The sequence below is a fragment of the Bubalus kerabau genome, chromosome 10 (genome assembly GCF_029407905.1).
Source record: "Bubalus kerabau isolate K-KA32 ecotype Philippines breed swamp buffalo chromosome 10, PCC_UOA_SB_1v2, whole genome shotgun sequence".
In the NCBI taxonomy this organism is placed as follows: domain Eukaryota; kingdom Metazoa; phylum Chordata; class Mammalia; order Artiodactyla; family Bovidae; genus Bubalus; species Bubalus kerabau.
The window spans coordinates 102,572,419-102,591,148 of NC_073633.1; the positions used below are offsets into that span (position 1 = coordinate 102,572,419).

Below are 18,730 nucleotides of genomic sequence, written 5' to 3' on the forward strand. Positions count from 1 at the left end.
AAACATTCAATGATCTGGTCTTTTATTCCTTGGATTGAGATCCTCTTTTAAAGTTAAAATAATATGGGTCACTGAAATCAAAGGAAAACGTGTAGAAGAGAAGTGTTTTGTGTTGTCAACCAAATGAATTTGGACTTTCAATTTTACTTCTAGTTAAGTGATGTTTTGCAAGTCAATATCACCAAATAAAAAGCCATACAAGGCCAAACATCAGATATCTTCCCCCACATACACAGCAGGAAGTAAACACTTCAGCAGATTTCTTGAAACTGATGGTCAGAACAAAATATTACTCTTGTATGTTAGGAAGGTGCTTATAACATAAATTGGGAAAACCCAGGCTTTCACTCCTTTGCTGGGTCTTGTTTCTAAGGAGAATTCTCCTTTCTCTAATATGAGCAGAAGAGGGAAGGCTAGAATAGGTGACCCCCAGAGGATGTGGCAACCCACTCCAGTGTTCTTGCCTGGAGAATCCCATGGACGGAGAAGCCTGGTAGGCTGCAGTCCATGGGGTCGCACAGAGTCGGACACGACTGAAGCGACTTGGCAGCAGCAGAGGTTGTGATACAAGGAATATTCCACAACACCGCCCCCCACCCCTGCCCCACCCCATCCAGATTCTTGCTCGCAGAGTCTGCCATGGTGTCATCACGAAAGAGATTCTTCAACCAACCCATTCTTTAATAGGGTTGGTTTGCTAGTCAGCTGAGAGCAAGTCCCTTCTAGAATATGACTTGAGGGGGGAAGGGACATTATCTAAAGGGCTCACCAAGGGAACAACTGAGATGGGAAGAAAAACACCAAGGATATTTTGGGCTTCCTGACAATCTGACTCATCTTGATTACAATAGTGAGTCATTCCAATGTGGCTTCTCAATGGAACCCATAACTGACACAGAGAGACCAAAGTTGCTCTTCTTTCATTTCCTAGGCAGAGAACACACATCTAGCTTTGAGGAAAAAAACAAAACAAAACAAACAAACAAACAAAAAATGGCAGGATAGATTCTTTGAAGCCATTCTGTTCAAAGATTTTGTAATTTCAACACCACGTCTCTAAGCCATGTCTATCAGCATTTGGAAGAGAGCCAGTGGACCAGCAGACTGGAATGAGCCAAGCCCAACTCATGAGTATATAATCACTCTGCTTTATTTGAGAAGAAAATGAGAATGTCATGTGATACAATTCACCTAAATTTAAACAATAGAAGTACATTTATTGGCTCTCGAAATTAGGAAGTCCAAGGAGGTGTGGCTGATTTTAGGCTTGTCTCAATCTAAATGTTCAAATAAGCTCATCAGATTTGATCTACTGGTTTCTCCCCTCCTTTTTCTTTGATCTAGCTCCTTTTGGTTGGTTGCAGAAATGGCCATCTGAAGCTGGAGTTTGTAGCATCCCTGTATCTGCAATTCCAGAGAACAAAGGGAGATTTTTCTGTGCTTCAGTGTTCATATGATTCTCCTCCAAGAGGACTTAATATTGACCTTTCTTGTTTGATCTTAATCTTGTTTAAAGCTTCTGTCCACACAGTGATGCTGTGCAGGTGCGGGAAAGGCCTCAGTTTACTTCCATGCTCAGAAAAACCATGTGCTGGGGAGACACGGCTGAAAATGATTTTTGGCAAATATTCAGGGCTTTACTTCAATCACAGTGAAAAAAAATGGCTACATGCTGATAACTGCCATTTTATTAGAGTTTCACCTGATATGCCAAGTTCTTACTGATAGACACATGCTCTCAGGAATGTCTTACCTGTTACTTTGAAAAAATTCCTTCTCTGTCAGTCTCTGGAGCTATTGCTATTAAAATAATAATGTTCACTGAAAATTAAGAGAACATTGAAAAAATACAGTAAGTTGTACAACTACTTTTTTTTTTTTCCTTCCTGCTGGTCGTAAAAGGGGATCTAAACTTTATAAATTCTTGAATGATTTGAACTAATTTACTGTTCTTCTTGACTTTCTCAATACTTTTGACAAACAAGAAATCACTGAGAGAGGGAAAGAGGTGGTGAAAACTGAATCCAGAAAAAAAATAAAAAGCTTGACTAAAGGTTTTGTCAGTACATCTGTGCTTTAAGAAAATGCAGATAAATCAGCAGCAAGCAGGTAAATCAGTAAAGCAACCATTGTGAAATATTTACCACCAGACTTTTAAAATTAAAGTTTCTGGAATGTATTTAATCATTTGATCATGAGTTAAAAAATAATGTTGAAGGTAGAGCAGAAAAATTTTAAATTTGGACTTAGAGTTTACTGAAAGGAGAAAAAGAAAAAAGAATACAAAAAATCTGAAATACAAACCTAGTGTAAGTCAATGAGGGAAAAGCAGGATTTAATCCACAAACAGAGGTACAAACATACAAATCTCCACACTTTTCCAGGAATAAGTCTATCACATAAAAGGAACATGCTGTCTGTGATATGTTTGCTCTAAATTACGGAGGCAGGGACTTTCCTGGTAGTCCAGTGGTTAAGAATCCACCTTGCAATGCAGCAGACAAGGGTTGATCCCTGGTCGGGGAACTAAAATTCCACGTATCCCGGAGCAACTAAACTCACATTGCAACTAGAGAGTCCGTGCATGGCAATGAAAAGATACTGAGTGCCACAACTAAAGCCTGATGCAGCCAAATAAAGAAATAAAAGCTAACAAAAGAGACAACAACCAAAACTTCTCCCTTTATCTCTATGAGGTGATCAGGTTTTTGTTCCTTTAAAAAAAGAAAAAATAAATAAAATAAAGTATGGAGGCAGTAATTTACTAGGCTTCCAATAAAGTGCACCCCCTGTGAATGGTGTTATTTTGCCATTCACCCTTCAGCTCCACAGAACACTGAATATGCATCAACAGTGCTTCCAAAGAGCTTATGTGTCACTGGAATTATGTTTTATTTATAATAATTGACTCTATTTGGCTTGTGTTTCAGTCTTTAAGAGACCACATTAGAGGGATCTTGATCCACACGAACACTATCACCCATGATGTGTCTAATTATGCTGTATTTTGCAATGGTGAGTCACTTTTAATCTGAAACGATGACCTTTTTCAATACATAATGATAGCTAATAGTACAACATTATATAAGGAGGCTATGAACCAATAGAACACAAACACCAGGTAAATTATTCACAGTTGTACATGAATATAATACATAGTGATTTCTTAAGCATATTTTCTCTATCCCTACAGAGGTGCCAAAGGGAAATTAGCTATGAAAGCATCAATCAAACAGTATTTATAAAGGACTTACTGGGTTCACAAGACTGTGATAGCTTCTTTTCACGAAACAAGAGAAGCATAAACTGTGCTAGCTTTAAGCAAGTTCAATTTTATCACACCATCATCAAATGCAATGTCCATTCACCAGAGTTACTGTGCATCATGGGCTGGAACAAAGGGAATTAAAGCTGGACCTTAAGGGACCTATCAGATTTACAGGATCATAACTATGTGTTTTATAGACGTAAAGGAAAAATATGCAAAGATAAAGTGGTAGAAGTGGGAATGCATTTTCAAGGAAGAGGTATGGGATGAGGATAGAGAGATGGAAATGCATAGTTGGGATACAGCAAACTTGTTTGGGTAAGAAAGGCATAGCTTATGGAAGATTTTCAAATTCACTCACTGAATTAGAAATTTAGATCTAATTAATAATGAGTGATATAAAAACATTTATCTTTCTGGGTAGGAGAATAATATTTGATCAATCATAATGGGAAGTGATATTTGTTAAATTGATACAAGGTAAAATGCATGTATCAGAAGGAAAAATAGAGGGTTTAAATATAGAAGGAAATTTAGAGATTATTGTGTGTACTATTGGGGAATTAAGTCACATGGAAGACAGATTGCAACTGAACACAGGTTGATACCTCTACTCTTCAGCAGTTTAACTTGGTACCATCACTGAACACAGGAACATTTTAAAATAAGCTTGTAATGAAGGATATTCCTATGGAAAATTATATTTATGATTACATTTAATACAAATATTAGAGATGTTATTTAAAGAAAAAATATCTTCCCATGAGTTTGTCTGAAATATTGGAGGAAAAGGAGGTGAAGCTATTTTTTTTTCAGGTTTGTCAGTGTGAAGCTGTCTGTGTTGATTTTACTCATATGGAATTTAGTCACATGCTAAATAAAGCCAAGAACTGAGATTTAAATCAGGCATTTGCATCAAAAATTTTGTTTTAGGCTCAAACCACTAATTTGTGGGATTTGCTATATTTTACTCTTTGCACCACTGACTACTGGGCTTTCTGGAGGCTTTCAATCTACGTCTCTTAAAAACTGTGATTTTTATTTTAGCTTTTCCACTCTTATTTATTTCCAACTTTTTTGGGGGTACTAGAATCCCCTCCTTTCAACATTGGAGATCACTTGTTTCAATACTTTGACTTTCCTGGTGATTAAATTCAAACTGTATGCCACAGGGGAACAGAGGCATAACCAGGAATTTAAAGAGCTTTACAATAATACTTGTGAGAGTAAAGATGATAATCAACTTCATGGTGAACCCACAGACAAATTACACATCCCTCCTTTCCTTTTTCTAATTCCAAGCACATTGCATTTAAACAACAACACAACAAAGCCCGGGTGAGATTTGCAAAGATATTAAAACTTCAGCATGTCTGTGCTCTTTGGGAAACTGCAGATAATTTAGTGTTGTTGTTGGTCAGTCTCTAAGTTGTGTCCTACTCTTTGTGACCCCATGGACTGCAGCACGCCAGGCTTCCAGGCCCTTCACTGTCTCCCTGAGTTTGCTCAAACTCATGTCCATTGAGTCAATGAAGCCATCCAACCATCTCATCCTCTGCTGCCCTCTTCTCCTTTTGCCTTCAATCTTTCCCAGCATCAGAGTCTTTTCCAATAAGTTAGTTGTTATAATGTGTCCCAAGTATTGGAGCTTGAAGTTCCACATCAGTCCTTCCAATGAATATTCAGGACTAATTTCCTTTAGGATAGACTAATTTGATCTCCTTGTAGTTCAAGGGACTCCCAAGAGTCTTTTCTAGAACCACAATTCAAAGGCATCAATCCTTTGTGCTCAGTCTTCTTTATGGGTCAACTCTCCTATCTGTACATGACTACTGGAAAAAGCATAGCTTTGACTCTATGGATATTTGTAGGCAAATTGATGTCTTTGCTTTTTTGATCTTTTTTAAAAATTGTTTTTAGTGTTATTTGGTTGCATTTGTACAGCCCAATAGAAACAGAAAGAAAACTCTTTTGAGTTGTTTTGGGGAGACTTTTGCAGTGATTATCCCAACTGGTTATTGCCTGAAATCTTCTCAATAAACTGGGAATAACATCAGGTAATTATGCAGTAATAAGTATTTACGACTGGAGAAGGGCACAGCAACCTACTGTAATATTCTTGCCTGGAGAATGCGATGGACAGAGGAGCCTTGAGGGCTGCAGACCATAGGGTTGCAAGCGGTGGGACACAACTGAAGCAACTTAGCACAACACAGCACAGCACACACAAGTGTTACTGGAAGAAATAGTCTCGAGCACTCCACCCTGATTTGCATACAATACCAAAATAAATTTTTAGTATAGATATTCTTTGGGGGTATTTGCTTCTTGAATAATTAGGAGTCACTATAGGTATCCAAATTAAATTCATAAACAGAATATTTTCTTGAAGATTTCCAGCACTAGCAATTGTTCGCATTGTGCTTTGGAACACTCCAACACAATGCTACTATAAACAACCTACGTAGAAAACAAACAAACAAACAAAAATTCTGGAAAATGTAATTTTTGCTACAACAGGGACCCAGTCCTATTCTTCTCTACTCCTTCTTCCTACTGTTGAACTCCGTCATCTAGTCAGGGTCATATTCTAGATGACCTCTGAACTGAGCCCAGGCTTTCAAGCCCTGGTATTTGCTGTTAGCATTTGTCCTACCAAGGAAATATCATTCCCATGTTAGCCTCTCTACTTACATCCATCTTTAAATTCTCAAAGTACCATCTTTCCTAGGATGATTTTTTAATGCTTCTGTTACAGTTTACCTAGCTTATTCTGAAATTATTTTGTTACCTGTCTTATGTTTGCTATAAAATTATTAATAATGATGGTGGGGGCAAATATTTTGTCTTACTTTTTTTTTTCTAATTTCTTGCATTGCTCATACCTGAAGAAATAGTCCTTGGAAATACAGGTGTTAAATAAGTATCTCCCAACCAGAGATCAACTTAACTGTAGATTGTTAACAAAAAATATGAGCAGTTCTGGAGTGCTGCCTACCCTGTCGCACATCTGTGTTCTTTTCTGTTTGTACTTTAGTCTAACAACCTAAAAATGAAGTACCTGCCAAATATAACTGTTACTTTGAAAAGATCAGCTCCCTCCCATTGTCTCTCACTCAGGTATGCTAGTGAAATGATAGATTTAGGGGTCAAACCAACCTGTTTCTCCATGCCTGCTTCACTGGTTGCTAACTGAAATTAATTAATCACCCTAAGACCAATTTTTCTCTTGATTAAAATGGGAATGGAAAGTATTCCAAGGCTGTTGAGGGATAGGTAAATACTTGAATTCTTCTCTGCCTTATACATTTTTTTTCAACCCTTCCCATTTCTTAATTTTAGGTATATTTTGCCTTGAAATCTGAGCAGATAACAGATTTCCACACTATCAAGCCTTTTCTACCATGTGTATCTAAGAACAGGGACATCTTTTATTTATTTTAAATTTTGGCCTGTAATTTTTTTTTTCAGTTGTTTTTAATTCAATAGTGTACAAAGATTACCTTTGCTCCACATCTTCACCAACATTCATTAGGGTTATGGTCTTTTTGATGGTAGCAATTCTGACAGCTTAAGGTAATATCTTATTGTGGTTTTTATTTGTGTTTTTTGGATAACTAGCAAATGAGTATCTTTTCATATGCCTGTTGGCCATCTGTATGTCTTTTTTGAAAACTGCCTCTTCAGGTCTTCTACCCATTTTTCAGTTGGGTGGTTGGATTTTTTGATATCGAGTGTCATGAAGTGCTTATATATGTTGCATGTTAACCCTTTATCAGCCAATTAATTTGCAGATATTTTCTGCCATTCAGTAATTTTTTTTTTTCATCTTGTCCATGGTTCCCTTCATGGTACTAGTGGTAAAGAACCCACCTGCCAGTACAGAAGACATAAGAGATGCAAGTTCCATCCCTAAGTCAGGAAGATCCCCTGGAGAAGGAAATGGCAACCCACTCCAGTATTCTTGCCTGGAGAATCCCGTGGACAGAAGAGGCTGGTGGGCTCCAGTCCACGGGGCCACAAAGAGCTGGACATGACTGAGCACAAACACGTGGTTCCCTCTTCTGTTAAAAAAAAGCTTTTAAGTTTAATTAGATTTCATTTGTTTGTTTGCTTTTGTTTCCTTTGCCCTAGGGACAGATGTGAAAAATATATTCCTAAGATTTATGTCAAGAAGTGTACTGTTTTTTTCTTCTAGGCGTTTCATGGTTTCCACTTTTAAACTTAGGTCTTTAATTCATTTTGAGTTTATTTTTGTATAGGATGTGAGAAAATGTTCTAATTTCATTTACATATAGCTGTGTAATCTCCTAAGACTAACCAGTAAGAAACAGAAGATTAAACACACCGGTTACCAGTGATGAAATTGAGTCAGTAAGGAAAACAACAACAAATTCCAACAGACAAAAGTCTAGGACCACATAGCTTCACAGGTGAATGCTACCAAAAATTTAGAGAAAAGTTAATGCCTATCCATCTCAAACTATTCCAAAATATTGCAGAAGAAGGGTGGCTTCCAAACTTGTTCAATGGGACCAGTATCACCTGACAGCAAAACCAGACAAAGATACGGCAAACAAGAAAATCATCGTCCGACATCACTGACGAGCACAGATGCAAAATGCCTCGAGAAAATATCAGCCAACCTAACCCAATTCATTATAAGAATCATGTATCATGATCAAGTAGGATTTATTCCAGGGATGCAAGAATAGGGACATCCTGTTAAGTTTATTAATTCTTATTCTCTCAACGCATTCCTCATCCCAGATCTAAAGACATTGGGGAAGTGCTGACTATGTTTGAAGGAAAGGCAGATTTAGAAAACAAGGAGTGGGGAATAGATGATATGTTGGAAATTTGCATTGATTCAAGATTAGTTGACTTTTGTTTAAATCTAATATTTTTCTTCTCAAATGATTACATATTTTCCTACTTAATAATGACCAGTGCGGAAAGGCTGAGATACCTTTGAAGTTCAATTGATAAATTATCCCCAGACCTTATAAAGCTAGCATCATTCAGCTGGCTTACTGTATATTCAAATTCAATTTGGGACAATAAGAAAATTGTAGCCATGTGTTGAATTTAGCTCAGTGTGTGTGTGTGTGTGTGTGTGAACATGTGAGCAAGTGTGTGCTTGTATGCACACATGGATTGCATATGCACGTGTGATTGTTAGTAGTGTGTGTGTATCTGATTATAAATATGGCCATTTGAAAAACTGAGCATAAATGATGAATGCTCAACAGGGGTTTCTATGACCCAGGAACCCATCTGACTTGAAGCTGTTAATTTTCCTCTGGTATGTTCCAATATACTGCCAGGGACATATAGGGTTTCTCCCTGGTGAGTTCTATTATGTTATTTATTTCTTATTCTACTGCATGATTGGAAGCAAAGACCACAGGATCTTTGAGAATAATTATTTCTTAGTCATATCAGAAAAGAGACTGTACATTTTCTGTATACAGAGGAGTTTCTCTTTCATCCCTGCAGCCTTCTTTCAAAGCCCTGAGAATTTCAGCAAGTGGTCTGTCCAGCTTGCCAGCTAGTAAGCACAGACATAATGATGTGTTTTTGTTACTATGTTCTTTTATGGTCTTTTTAGCACTCTCTCTCTATTTATATATATGCACACACAATGAAATTACTGTCTACCTTTCCTGGTAAAACTCACAGTTTGTCTTTCACTTTTCAGTTAAAAACACTTCTTTTCTTTCCCCTTCCCAAATTCATTCTTCTTGAAATTGAAAATTTACTTCTCTGCTAAACTGCTAGGCATGCCAAACCCCAAATAGCTCAGGGATCATAATTCAGAAGCCACTGGTTTCGTCTCTTGTATGAAAAGACTGTAGAAGTAACCCTGGGCCCTGGGATAAGTTTCTCAGAATAGTCAGGAAACCCAGCAGGAAGATACTGAACTTGCCTGGAAAAAAAAAAAAAAAAAAACCTCTCCAAAAAAATTGTCAGGATGACTGCTGCATATTTAAAATAGATGGTAACAGATACTGTGTCTTTTTCAGGTAGGCAAAACCTTTGGCAAGTAGATAAGTGATTTCTTGGGAAATAACACTTGTTTCCCATCTTTTCTTAGGATTTAAGAAGACTGGACTGGAAGTTAATAGACTCAAGTTCCAGTCCCTGATGGAAAGTTAACTAACTGTGACCTTGGGAAAATGGCACACTCCCTAGTCTGTTTCCTGATTTGTAATTTGAGGAGTCTGGAAAGAAGGATCTCTCTGGCCTCTTCCCGCTCTGAAACCCATGATTCCAGGCTAGAATTCCTTTCCTACACACCTTCTCTCCAACAAAACCGTCAGAAAGTGTTTGTGTTTCTCCTGCTTTGCTCGTGAGGCAGTGTGTCCTTCCTTCTATTATTTCCCCCATTATAAAGCAAAAAGGAATCCCCCTGTGCTCTATAAGAAGGCTTCATATTGAGAGCTGTGTATAACAGCCAGTTTTACGTTTTAATCCTCTAAAAATACCTGCTGGTATAAAACAAGTGTAGGTTGTTACAAAGTCGCTCACTGCGTTGTTGCATTGCCAGTGGGCTGCTCTCTATCCACACAATTTTCAATTCTTAGAAGAGATGAAGTTTAAATACAGCATGGCAGCCAGGGTCTGGAATTGGGATGGCATTTGGTGACCTCTTGAAGTGTTTTCCTATGGTGCTTGGAGTTGGAGTGAGAAGAAGCTGTGATGAATAACTTTATCCCCAATCCTATATGAATTGTCCCTGCTTTCAATTATTTCTCCTTGTGAGATAAAATTAGCTCATGCATTTTAAGGATTAATATGTACATATGGACACTCCTACAAGTAAATTTGTAAAAGGTAATTATAAAAATTGTAAAACATTGACTGGTGAAATATGAAACAATGAAAACCCAAGTGTGTTGGGGAGAGCAAAAGGAAAGGAAAGGAAAACCAGAACAAAAATGGTGATTAAAAGGCTTATAGGTAAGAAAAAACTCTGAGAACTTGGCAAATGATGGGACATGAGAAAAGAGGGAAGTGAAAGGCATCAGGCATTTTGAATCTGGATAATAGCAGGAGATGTCATTAGCTGAGATCAGTAAGATCTGTTAAAAGGAGGTTTCAGATCAGGACTTGGGGAGTCTGAGAACTTGTGAGGACGTCCACAGGGAGATATTCAGCAAACAACAAACATGAGGGGCTTGACGCCTCTGTCATCTGAAATACACTTGAATCCACAAGAATTTAAAAAAAAAATAGAAAATGTAGTTAATTCAGTATTACAATATTATAAATAATGCTTATTTTAAAAGAATATAGATCTTACTCTGTGTTTTATTTTCTTTTTTTTTTAATTTTATTTTATTTTTAAACTTTACATAATTGTATTATTTACTCTGTGTTTTCAATGAAGCTGCTGGGTGGCCATATTAGAATTCAAAGTAAAAACCTATAATTAGTGACTGATCTTTATTTTGTAAATTATTTTACTTTTTAGTATTTCAGTTGACTAGTAGCCTAATAAGGGCTTTCCTACTAAAGAACTATTTCCTAGTGTAAACAATTCAATTTACGCATCTATTTATTATATTACCTACTTAGCCAATGCTATGCTCAGGGTACTGTAAGATAGGAAGGAAAGATTATTTTGAGTTAGGTATGGGACAATTTAAATCTAGTTGGAGGAATCAGATATGCTGGGGAAAATGGCCTCATATATGCTGAAAACTTAAATATATATTTATTTTAAATAGTCATCCAGTGATCTTCAGCACATTGGATGCATTTATCTGGAGGCTGGGCCTGGATTTCAAACTCAGAAGGAAACCAAACTCATCACTCCTCTGCTTTCCTCTGATCCTTCTTTTGTAATTTTTCTTTCAACAAATATCTGTACAAACCTCCGTATCACCAAGCCAGAAACCTGGAAGTCTCGGGGGACTCCTTTACTGCCTACTTATCTTTGTCCTATTGGCCCTTGCCACCTCAGCTATCAGTCAGTTTGATTACATCCCTTTATTTTATGGTCTTCCCAGGTGGCGCTAGTGGTAAAGAATCTGCCTGCCAATGTAGGAGACCTAAGGGACTCGGATTCAGTCCCTGAGTCAGGGAGATCCTCTAGAGGACAGCATGGCAACCCACTCCAGCATTCTTGCCTGGAGAATCCCATGGACAGAGGAGACTGGCTGGCTACAGTCCTTGGGGTCTCATAGAGTTGGGCTCGGATGTGACTGAGCACAAATGCACTTTATATTTTTCAATAGCTACCTTTCTTTAATACAGTCCAAAATGAAAGCTCTCTTAGTTCTTATCTCCTGACTCACCACTCCCTTGATCTCTGTGTTAGGCTCCTTCCCACGTGAGGTCCTTGGAACTTTCAATAATACCTTTCTTCAAGTCTACTTGGTTTTGTTTGTTCTGAGACCAACCTTTCAATTTTACTTTAATAGACAAAAACTTAGTTTTTCTTTATGACCCCAGTTACGAGCCGCCTCCTCAGTAAAACCTCCTCTGATTCTCTCTGGCCCAAGTCTCCCATCTCCTGAGCTCCCAAATGCCCCATGCTTGCCCTTAACAGGGAGCTTATAGATTGGTTTTCTAAACTGCCCCCTTACTATACTCTGATCTCCTGTGGGTGAGTAGCATCTTATCTCATTATTGTGATTATTACAACATTCATGCGAACATAGTATATTATTCAGCATTTATTGTACAGTAGTCATTTATAGATAAGAATGAATTGAGAATATCCACATTCATTTCCCCCTATGAACACGTTTCTCTTTGTTGCTTTCCCTGCATCATTGTTTTCACATTGGGTATACCTTTTTCTCTCGGTAATTTTTCCTTTTTTATGTATTTTTCCCCCTTCCTGCTTTCACTCTTCAACCCCCTCCCCCGCCATCTCTCAATATTTATTTGCTGAGCAAACTCAGAAACTTCCCCTCTTCCCCATCCTTTTCCAGCAAGCTAACATTTTGAAAGTTTCAACTATGCATCAGAAATAGAGCCAGGCATTTTCACTGACTGTCTCTTAGGTGTCATACCAGCTCTATGAAGTAAGTTCTGTCCTTCGCTTCATTTTACAGATGAGGAAAGTGAAGCCCTTAGAGAAATTAAGTAATTTGTGCAAGGTCATGTAAGTACTGCTGGCTGCAAGATGGGCCAATACATCGAGAGATGAGGTTTTGGGGCAAGGTATAGTGTCTTTATTAGGAAAGCCAGCATCAGAGAAGATGGTGGACTAGACTCCCAAAGAACCACCCTACCCAAGGTAGAATTCAGGCTTCTTTCACACTAAAAGGGGAAGGGGTGGGACTGGTTGTTGCAAACTTTTTTGTGCAGGAATCCTTTGTTCTTGCAGCTGTCCATGTAGGTCTTATCACAATTTTCCTGTAAATACCCAGTAAGACAAATATCATTCTCTGTTCCATAATTTTTTTATCTCCATCTGAATGGAAAATTGTGATACCTTTAAAAGTTGTGGATACTCGCTCAGTCGTATCCAATTTTTTGTGACCCTGTGAACTGTAGACTGCCGGGCTCCTCTGTCCATGGAATTCTCTAGGCAAGAACACTGGAGTGGGTTGCCAATTCCCTTTAAAGGTCAGAGCCTTGAAAGTGGGCTGTCATATATATTTCAGGTTATAGGCAACGTTCTTTTACCAAAGGTGAGAGCCAGCAGGACTAAGCACAGGAAGCAGAGCACAGAGGTTAGAACTAAAGGGACAGATTCAATATGCAGTCAGGGTTGTTCTCTATTAAGTCACACAACAAAAGTGATAAGAAACCAAGTCAACCCGGGTCCAGAACGAGTCTTAACAACTGTGCTTTGTTACAGTATGTAGAATTACACCACTTAATTTTGCTTAGAATGATTTATTCTCTCTATCAAATTATAAGGGGATAATGCTGTGGGTTGGTCCCAAAAGGAAATGGAAAAATAATACAGAGAGGGAAAATGGGTGAAATTTGAGGAGATTCTGTAAAAGCAATTTGTATCTATCCTAGTTCTGATCTAGTTACCAAGGAAATCTAAATCAAGAGCTTCCGACTTAGGTGTTGTTCGCCATGTTAACCTACAGACAGTTGTATTTTGTGACTTGAAATTCTGCAATAAACATTTCTCATCCCAAGGCTTCTCACGTGCCCAGTGTCACCTCTCCTGTGGTTAGGTTTGCACACCAGCAACACAAGTAGCAGGCACACACAAAATATCACACACACGAGAACCGCATGTTACACAAAACAGATCCCCCTCTCACATTCCTGGAGCTTGCTGAGCAACTCACAGTGCATTGCGCTGTGTTGGGTTTCTTCGGCATTCAACTGAGTTACACCGAAGTGTGATACAGCATGTTATTCATAACCATTGATTAAAGACACCAGCCCGAGATCATCACTGCATCAGCCATGAGTGATTCAAGTTAAATCTACTCAAGATTTCATATTGGGTTTTTGCTGGCAAGCTGACATCCCAGATATGTAAGTGCCATGTTAAACATAAAATTCACATATCATTGTATGGAATTTGCAGGAAGAACTCCTGAACAGAAGGAACCTCATTTTGACATCAAAAATCAAATCAAGGCTAAGCTGCAAATACAGGTTTCAAGAATGAGTTTCTTAGAGTAAGAAAAAAGCTGAGTTATAGTATTTTGAGTCTTATTACACCACAATTGATAAAGTCTTTAAGCATAGGGATATTCCTCTCCACTTCTGAATCTTTGTGTATATCATTGCAAATAGAAAATGGAATACTTAAACTAGAGAAAAGTTTTCTTTTTTTAGAATTTATTTTTAATTGAAGGGCAATTGCTTTACAATATTGTGTTGTTTTCTGCCACACAACAATATGAAGAGCTATAAGTACACATACGTCTCCTCCCTCCAAAGCCTGTCGCCCATTCCCCACCCCTCCTGCCCTTCCAGGCTGTCACAGAGCACAGTGTCGAATTCCCTGTGTCATGCAGCAGCTTCCCATCAGCTATCTATTTTGCATATGGTAATATATATGTTTCAATACTACTTTCTCAACTCATTCCACCCTCTCCTTCCCTCACTGTGTTCAAAATGTTCTCTATGTCTGCATCTCCACTCCTGCCCTGCAAATAGTTTCATTAGTACCATTTTTTTCTAGATTCCATGCATGTTCATTAATATACAGTACTTGTTTTACTCTTTCTGACTTACTTCACTGTGTATAATAGTCTCTAGGTTCATCGACTTCACTAGAACTGACTCAAATGTGATCCTTTTTATGACTGAGTAATATTCCATTGTATATATGTACCACAGCTTCTTTATACATTCATCTGTTGATGGACATCTAGGCTTCTTCCATGTCCTGGCTGTTGTAAATAGTGCTGAAATAAACATTGGGGTATATGCGTCTTTTAGAATTATGATTTTCTCAGGGTATATGCCCAGTTGTGGAATTGCTGGGCTGTTTGGTAGTTTTAGGGGCTTCCCAGGTGGCACTAGTGGTAAAGAATCCTCCTGCCAATGCAAGAGACATAAGAGACTTGGTAAGCCACTCCAGTACTCTTGTCTGGAGAATCCCAGGACTAAGGAACCTGGCGAGCTATAGTCCATGGGGTTGCAAAGAGTCAGACATGACTGAAGTGATTTGGCATGCATGGCATGCATGGTAGTTTTAATCCTACCTTTTTAGGGAATAGAAGTTGTTTCTTCTATGTGTTTCAAATACCAGGCACATTATGCTCACTGTCAGTGGGAACACATGGAAACATAGTTAACCCTCTGTCCTTAAGTACACATCCTCTTAAGTAGAAAAATATTCACTTCTGTCCATTCTGGCTACAGCCTAAGAAGATAAGGTGACTCTGATGTTGTCTGTATCTCCAGTAATCCAAATGTCACAGCATAGAGGGTTGGGACCTGATCCCACTTTTCAGTCTTCCAGTTTCAACTCACAAATAAACAAGAAATCAGCAGATGAATGAAGCTTTATGAATTAAAAAACAAAGACGTTGGCGCCATGTTTTTCAATCTTCCTACCACGTGTGTGTTAGTCGCTCAACAGCGTCTGACTCTTTGGAACCGCATGGACTGTAGCCCACCAGGCTCCTCTGTTCATGTGATTCTCCAGGCAAGAATACTGAAGTGGGTTGCCATTTCCTTCTCCAGGAGATCTTCCTGACCCAGGGACTGAACCAAATTGCCATAAATATTTTACTATGGAAAATTGCAAACCTACAGAAGAAGAAAAAAGAATATAACAAATCCTAACATTTTCACCTACAACCAGCTTTACCCATTATCAACTCAGGAACATGCTTATTGCACCTTTATTTCTATCCACTTCCTTCAGCCCCATAGCATTCTTTTGAAATTTGTTACCCAGAATATTTCATCTGTAAATATTGCAATTTGTGTCACTAAAAGGTATAGTTCTGAGGCTGGAAGCAGTGTTAGTATTTCTATAGTTTTATTTTCTTTTAACATTTTTTTTGTTTTAATTTTAATTGGAGGCTAATTACTTCACAATTTTCAAATATTCCTTATTATCCCATAAAATGTTTGCAGTTTGTTCAAATCTTGAACAGTGAAACATATATAAAGACACTTTTTAATCTATAAATTGCTTCTTTACTTTATTTTGTTGAAGAAATTGGATCACTCATAATGTAGAATTCCCCACATCCTGGATTCTGTCAAGAATGAGTTGAACAATATTTTCAATATATTGTTTTTATTAAAAAAAAACACTTTAAAGTAAAAATTATTTCCTTTCATAAGATCCATCATTTCAAACAACAAAAATTAGGAAAGTGTTTACCTCAGACTAGGTTTATGTATTATTTCTCTCTATTGAAAGCATTTCCCTTTATGTTTGTGTCTACAACAAAAGAACATTAAGGACAAGAGATGATGTATCATGTTGTATGAGATCAGAACAATCCTGTTTCCACTGATTATTGCAGATGTGAAAGAATTTAGGGAGGAGTCTGTTCAGTTGTTTTTGACTATTGAGGAAAAAAAAAAAAGGAACTCAGTCTAGATATTTATTTTCTTATTTTGCTTTATGGAGTCCATGATTTCCTCAGCGATCAAGCTCCTCAGAGATGCTCCACTTCACAGTATCAAGCGTAGAGAGGTGGAGTGTATGTGGCACACAGAGCATAGGAAGAACTTGCCTCTGGCTCTTCACTGGCAAGACCGACCCTCCTCGGGGTATCCTCAGCTCTGCTGCTGACTTCCTAAGCAATGCAGTTCAGAGTAGATTAATGAACTCCGGGGCTTGAGTGCTGACTTTGAGCTACATTCCACACTCTGGCCAGTTACTACTTACTCTCTCTGAATTCCATTTCCTCATCTACATAATATGGGTTGTGTAGGACTGTGAAGAAGTCTGAGCGCTGAAGAATTGATGCTTTTGAACTGTGGTGTTGGAGAAGACTCGTGAGAGTCCCTTGGACTACAAGGAGATCCAACCAGTCCATTCTGAAGGAGATCAGCCCTGGGATTTCTTTGGAAGGAATGATGCTGAAGCTGAAACTCCAGTACTTTGGCCACCTCATGCAAAGAGTTGACTCATTGGAAAAGACTCTGATGCTGGGAGGGATTGGGGGCAGGAGGAGAAGGGGACAACAGAGGAAGAGATGGCTGGACAGCATCACTGACTCGATGGACGTGAGTCTGAGTGAACTCCGGGAGTTGGTGATGGACAGGGAGGCCTGGCGTGCTGTGATTCATGGGGTCGCAAAGAGTCGGACACGACTGAGCGACTGATCTGAGCTGATCTGAGTCAACTGTATTCTATCTCAAATGTAATCCTTAATGGAGAATTTTGTCTCCCACTGACACTGACATTAGGCTTGGCCTTGGGACTTGCTGTGCCCAAACTTGGGAAGGTGATTGTACCTCACTCAGAAGTAAAGGATTTGACCGGTTGAATATGGCAGAATTGAGCTGTGTCATTTCTAGGAGGCAGTGGTTTACCACATCTCTCGTTTCTCTTTTCCTGAGAACTGTAGCCTCCCAAATAGAGACTACAGAGTCACAATTGATTTGCAGGACATGCAGAACGAACAAGAAATCAATGTTGGTTGTGGAAAGTCACTGGGTTTAAGGATTCTTTGTTACTATAGCATAGCTATACATCCTGCCTGAAAAAGATGGTAAGGCATACTCTATTACCTTTACAGGGTTGTAGTGAAAAGTCAAATACAGACATGTAATTGGAAGCTTTTAGTCAATGTGAAACATCTAGCTTCTTCTCTGTACCTAATTTCTTGAACATGTATTTTATATCCTTAATCAGAGTATAAGCACCCCCAAAGTGAAAGTGAAAGTGAAGTCGCTCAGTCGTGTCTGATGCTTTGCCACGCCGTGGACTGTAGCCTACCAGGATCCTCCATTCATGGGATTTTCCAGGCAAGAGTACTGGAGTGGGTTGCCGTTTCCTTCTCCAGGGGATCCTCCTGACCCAGGAATTGAACACAGGTTTCACCCATTGTAGGCAGACGCTTTACCCTCTGAGCCACCAGGGAAGTACCCCAAGAAAACATCAAATTATGCAGCATTTTGATATTTAAAATTAAAAGCCTGAGCAATATTTATTTGGCCAGTGTTTAAAGTTAAAATTGTGTTAAGGGTGTGACTCTGACAAGTATAAGGTCTATGAAATTAGGCAAATCCCTTAACTTCTTTGGTCTTAGTAAATAAAATTGCTGCCCCGTCCTGCTTTTGGCAGCAAAGGCTACAACTATGTATTTGTTAACATCTTAGAACCATATTGGTTTCTTTTCAGTTATAGAGGTTTTGTTGCATTTTTTTTCATGTCTGAGGTTCTTTTAGTTTTTATATTAAAATATTTTATTTTTTTGTCACTGTTATTTTTTGCTTTCAAATATCCTCAACCAAAAGTAGCCAGAAAATTAAAACATTAAGAAATTGAAGGTGAAGAGCAAGTAAATTTTAAAAAAAATTGAAAATGTATATCACTGAGTATAAAGAAATATATAGTACTCTAAATTTTTGATGAGACAAGTATTAAAATACATAGAATCTTAAATACTTTCATAACACTAAGATAAATATCTTCTAGAAGCAGAGACTTCCTGTTCTTACCAACAAAGTCATGTCTATTTTACTTTCCCTGTTTGTGCTTCTGACATTTGAATAAATATCTTAACATGTGACCTCATACATCTGCTGCATCCCTCTATCCAACAAGAGATCATTATTCACAGCGGTAGGCCAAGTTGTTATTATAAGCTCAATATTATTATTGAGGTCACATTTGTTTCTTCAATCAGACTATAAATATCTCTAATTATATGTAGAATATTTTTGACCATCCAGACTGGACACATATGCAGTGCCAGTTTGATGTAAACTTTGATGAGGCAGTTTGATGCCTGCCTCTGGAAAGTTATCACATATCTTGAAGTCACAGAAGCACAATATGACAGACCATCCTTCTGATGTAAACTGTAGGCCCATTAAGGCAACGTG

At 38.2% G+C, this 18,730-nt stretch overlaps 1 long non-coding RNA gene across 1 annotated transcript in view; it reads left to right on the forward strand.

The window, feature by feature from the left end:
* The window catches only part of LOC129620698 (uncharacterized), a 34,646-nt gene extending 17,041 nt beyond the window's left edge, over positions 1 to 17,605 (forward strand). The window contains exon 4 of the long non-coding RNA XR_008698677.1: positions 17,535 to 17,605. This is a non-coding gene — a long non-coding RNA (uncharacterized LOC129620698). The remainder of the gene's footprint in view (positions 1 to 17,534) is intronic.
* Positions 17,606 to 18,730: the final 1,125 nt, after the last annotated feature.